Source organism: Trachurus japonicus, chromosome 1, assembly GCF_045865225.1.
Source record: "Trachurus japonicus isolate A0001 chromosome 1, Traja_1.0".
NCBI lineage: Eukaryota > Metazoa > Chordata > Actinopteri > Carangiformes > Carangidae > Trachurus > Trachurus japonicus.
The window spans coordinates 32,580,975-32,586,974 of NC_140907.1; positions in this window are offsets into that span (position 1 = coordinate 32,580,975).

The window sequence follows — 6,000 nt, forward strand, 5'->3', positions numbered from 1 at the left end:
ACAAATATAAATCAGACACAAGAAGTGATGAGTCAGTTGGTTTCACACTTTTTTTTAAGTGCATGAGACGTGGAGCGTGGTGTTTTTATTCAACAGAATATGGATAATGCAAACTCGTCTCAGATTGTGCCTAATAAGCTAACAGTGCTAACTATTGATCACGTCAGACAAAGCTAAATCAGGATGTTCCAGTTTATTACCACTGGCTGATCCTCTTCACTGCATTTTTTTCTATTGGTTTTATCCACTTGTTCGATGGTCCTCCTCCTCCTCCTCCTTCTCCTCCTCCTCCCAGTTTGTGGGTTTTAGATGGTGAAAGTAACAAAAAAGTGTTTGAGGAGCATTTTTTTCTTGTTCAGGGTTTTTTCACTTCTCCCCCTCTTTCATATTCAAAAGATTTCCTATTGGGTCGATCTGGTCTGAGGATCTGATGATCACCACCTCCCTGAATTGCCCAGAAATCCGCCCCTACCCCCCCAAACCCCACCTTTTTACCTTTTGACCATTTTCTTACCGATAGTGCATGGGTTTATTTTTTTGAAGGGACACATTTTGTGTGTATGTTTGTACAGAAATCCAACTTGTGCAGAAGAAACTAACTAAGGATAAACAAGATGCCATTTAAATTAAGTGGTGACAGTTTGTGTTGTAAATCCTTTTAAAATAAAGATGTTATAGAAAATGTATAAATGTGCATAATACTTTCAGTTGATGCGGTTGTCATAGGAACGAGCTGACAGGAGGCCACCGGTGGGATTGAGTATAGCTCTGTTTTTCCAGGTTGTATAATTGCTTTGGAGGTTTTTATGCCATTATGATTTATGTAGATGAAATCGTCCAGTATTTATTTTCACTTGGCGTAGTAAGATGCGGAAATTAGAAATTTGTAATCCTGATCAGAAATCTTTGTAACCCATAAATATAAATAAGCTTTTAATAAGGTTGTGTAAAACCCCACAGGACTCATCCATTTCCAATTTACACAGGGTCACAGGTCCCTCAACATCAATAACCATTAATAATAATAACTCTTCATGTTTATTTGTCCTTTATTTTACCCAGCAGTCCTAATAAGATTAAAAAAAACACACACAAAAAAAAGAGAGACCTTGCTGAGATGGCGGTTGTACAAACACTGCAGCATAAAACATAAAATAGCACAAAAATGAAACACAACATTGAACTTAGTAGTTAGTAGTTTGGATGAAGTAAAAGTATTTTATGCAACAGGAGGATGAACACTGCCACAACCTGGAAACCTAAATGCCCTCATAACTGATACATGAAACATTACTGATCATGAAATCATTCATACAACTTTTACAATAAGCCTTTCAACCCCCCACCCTATACCAATGTAGAAAACATTTAGTTACATACAGTACATGATCAAAAGAATAGAAAAGACATTCAATGTGACACAGGTAAGTACAGAAGAAGCTAAATATAAAAGAATGAATTCTCCAAAATTACAACATATGCCAAATGTGACCCAACACAATTATATTTGAGGGAAAGTTTAAGATTTCTTTCCTTCCGCAAACGTCAACTGATACTTTTTCATTGAAGCTTTGTCCTATGTACATGGGTGTACAGTTCGTGGATAATCGCCAGCAGGAAGCTGAAATGACTTTCACAAAAACCTTCACACTAACACCTTTCTTACGGCTTACCACTTAAACCTGCTGCTGATGCAAAGAGCTTTCAATCAAATCCGTTCAATAGTTCAGAAAAAGTCATCCTTCCGGCCATAATTATTTTCAAACACCGAAGGCCTTAATATTGTATCGTCTGTAACAACTGACTGCTTTGGTAGCGTTTCAATCAAAGTCTCCCCCCTCTGTTTTCACAGAGGTTCTTCATCCAGATGGCAGGAAAATTGGAAATAGGTGTGAGCGTTTGCAGTGGGGTTTGAGATGAGTTGATGAACGTGGAGGTGGGGGCATGTCAAAGCTCAGCTCTAACAGTTCATAAAAGTATTAAAAAACAACCGCTTGCACCGCATCTCTTTGTTTATTCCAGTTCACGCTTCATGTTTTTCATACTGACTGCTCTTTTAAAAAGCTCGTCCGTCATGATGGAAATCCAACAGCAGCAACGGTTATCAACGCTATGTCTCCCTCGGATTTGTATCTGCTTACACATTATTGTGAGTGTCAGGGCTTCATCACCGAGTCTCCAAAACCGACCGGACCGGATCGCTGTCAAAATATGCAGAGTCATCAGACCAAGTCGAGCGCGATATGGAGGGAATTATTTTGTTACTTGAGATTCTGAAAGGGCAAGGGGTGTACTCAGTGTTTCAGCCCAACCTCTCTCTATCATCCTCTCTCTCTCATGCACACACACACACACACTTTGCCAGGCTGAGCTGTCAGCATCTTACCTACAGCTCTCTATTTTACATTTAATTTTAAAAAGTTCACGCTCCTATGGAAAGTCCAATCGAATAATGAGTTGTCTGAAATATATTCTGCAGGCAGCTGATAGCAAGGCCACACTGTGAGTCATAATATGCTGCTAATAGAGCTGTGATCACAGAATACCTAAAAAGCTATCTGAAGGTTTTCACCGCTGTAGGAAACAGAGGGTTTTCTCTCTTTCTCCTGCACTTCATATAATAACATCTTAATCAAAGTTGTTAACACCAACTTAAGGGCATTTAAGTGACTCTAAAGACCCGGAGAACATGAAATACAGCAGTTTAAATGCTGTTGAAATAATTGTTATACTAATATATGAAGAACTAACTTTTAAATTAAATGTACCCGGGTGTTAACCCATAGATTGTGAAGATAGCAGCTACCTAGAAGTTTCCGTCGAGCTGTTGAAGCTCAGATACCTCTTTTTCCACCAAGGCAAGTTTTTCTTGCTTTGACAGACCAAGAAGTGGCCCCTGGTCTGGAAAAGAAATGAGAAAAAAGGCACAAGAGGGTTCATAAGTTGAACTCCATTACCATCCAGCTGTAGCACCAGCTAAGAACTAGCCCTGGGTTCATCTTGGTGGGAATGGAGAAAGAGTCGGCCGCTCTGCCTTTGCAATCATTGCAGTGCCTGACTCTGAAGTCCCAGCTAATTCCCCAAATGGGACATTATGGGGGAACTATTCACCTTTCACCTACTCAGCAATCTGGAAACACATGGACCTTTGTCTGATGTAAGAGAGGGGCGACCGTGCAGGTTTATCTATACCTAAAGGCACACAATGCATTTGTAGCAGGCCACATAAAAGTGGAGATGTGCCCATTCTCACCCACACTCCGTCTGCTAACTCAATACAATAGATTCAGTCCAACACTGGAGCCGGGGCACTGTTCGTTTATCACTGACTACAACGTGGTGGTGGCCTGTGGTGGGGTAGGGAGGGTCTGGCCCGGTGACAAAAAAGAAAAGGAAAAGTTCACACTATTATTAATGAAAATGCCATTAAGTTGGCAGATAGCATAGCCTGCAGAGGGAGGAAGTTGGATGAGTAGGATCCGCTCCTTGCCAGAAGATAAACTTGAGATTCTTACAAATCTCTCAGTGGGACGTAATTGTTTTGTAAAAAATGGTCACTTTTCCACAGTAGCAGTGTAGAAAGAAGAAAAAAAGTCTTCTTTCTATCAACAGACATTCAAACTTGGGACCTAAAGATACTGATATTTAATAGGCATTTGCATTAAATCAACAAACAATGTTTGGCTTAAAGGGATAGTAGCATTTTTTTTTTAAAGTGGGGTTGTATGATCTACAAATAGCCCCTAAGTACTTTAATTGCAGTAGAAGACTCTCTGCACTCCTCCCGTTAGCAACGCCAGCCCATAGCCCTGCCAAGAGATTTACAACATACAGTGTTGTGAACAGACCCAAAGAAACAGCCTATTTTCACGGCCTAAAGAGGTTTTACCTGAAAAAAAAATAAACAGTTCCATTGTTCGCTATAATATAATTTTTTCCAGCTCCTCAAAGTGCAGGAAAAACGCAGTTTTTATTTGGACCTAACCAACTGCTGATTGGCGGGCGGAAGGATACGTGAGTTGGTTAGGTCCAAATAAAAACTGCGTTTTTCCTGCACTTTGAAGGGCTGGAAAAAATGATATTATAGCGAACAATGGAACTGTGTATTTTTTTTCAGGTGAAACCTCTTTTAGGCCGCGAAAATAGGCCGTTTCTTTGGGTCTGTTCACAACAATGTATGTTGTAAATCTCTTGGCAGGGCTATGGGCTGGCGTTGCTAACGGGAGTGCAGAGAGTCTTCTACTGCAATTAAAGTACTTAGGGGCTATTTGTTTGTAGGGCGGCACGGTGGTGCAGTGGTTGGCACTGTTGCCTCACAGCAAGAGGGTTCTGGGTTCGAACCCGCCGGCCGGCTGGGACCCTTCTGTGTGGAGTTTGCATGTTCTCCCCGTGCATGCGTGGGTTCTCTCCGGGTACTCCGGCTTCCTCCCACAGTCCAAAGACATGCAGGTTAGGTTAATTGGCGACTCTAAATTGCCCATAGGTGTGAATGAGAGTGTGAATGGTTGTCTGTCCATATATGTTGGCCCTGCAATAGACTGGCGACCTGTCCAGGGTGTACCCCGCCTCTCGCCCGAAGTCAGCTGAGATAGGCTCCAGCTCACCCGTGACCCTAGTGCAGGATAAGCGGTATAGAAAATGAATGAATAGGGGCTATTTGTAGATCATACAACCCCACTTTAAAAAAAAATGCTACTATCCCTTTAAACTGAACCCAAGAGATCCAAATAGCACCAGTATGTTTGTAGATGAACATCAACCTTCCTTACCACGACTCATGTCAGTCTTGTGTTGGCAGTAAAAAAAAAAAAAATCCCCTCTGATAAATGAAACCCCAAATCCAATTTGTGGGGTATAATTAGTAAAAGCCCCCAAAAAACAAAGAGCCTTAAGCGTAATCCAGCGCAGTCTAGAGACCAAGTATGACTAAATACCAGCGTCATCCCAAGTGGCTTCATTGTGCCAGAAAGCCTGGTAAAAAACGTTTTTATGGACCTAAACTCAACACACAGGAGGTTCTATAAGAGAAATTCAGCATTTTCTGCCAAAAAAAAACTGAAGGGTTTTTGTTTTTCCCATGAGTACTCAAAGGCAACGTTTTGCCCATACAGAACAGGTTTAGGCATATACTAGTTTCAGAACCAAGAGATCCATGTTAGAGCTTCGGGATTACTTTATTTATGCTGTGGATTACTCGTCTTTAAGGCTGTAACACATAGCACTGTGTTTATAGTAATGTAATCGTCGCCTCACTTGAGGACTCTTTAGTCCATGAGCCCCCCCTCAAAACTAGATAAACACTGGTGTCATCTCAGTGAGAACAGATAACAGCACTATGGAACAGCACGGCAATGTGCAGTCATCATCGCCGTCATCAAACGAACCAGCAGTTGGCAGCATAAAATAAGATTTATCTTATAGGAGGCAGTGGCTGCTGATGTTGCCACGCTCGTGTGAGGCTGTCCATCAAAGAAATGCCATCTGTGTGTGTGTTGATAGCCATCGCTCGTTTGAAGTAGAATCTGCCTCAGCATCTGTGTTTTGCAGCTGAATTTAATAGTTGTGCTGTTGCCGCAGGAAGATGACACGGTGGGAGATAAAAACTTTTTAAACGCCCCGACAATGTTTTATTGATTTTTCTGAACTTTTTTTTTTTTTTTTTGGTGGGGGAGGGTTAAATTAAATTAGTCCAACAACCACTGGAGAAGTCAGGTGATTTATTCCTACAGTTTTTCTTCACCTCTTTAAAAGTATAATGTAATTTACACATAGGGTAATTGCAAAAAAATATCACAATGAGCCCTCAACTTACTGTAATTAAAGAGAAGCTTGCAAAATAGTTCATGTTATCGATCCACTTCCTGGAACTGCAGCATACTGTATTTGATATAATATACCATAATTACTTGTATCCATTCAAATAATAGTAGAACTTGCAGTAATAGGCTGCAAAACAAGAATATATAGCTGCACCATAATTCTTTGGAAGTGCAATTCCTC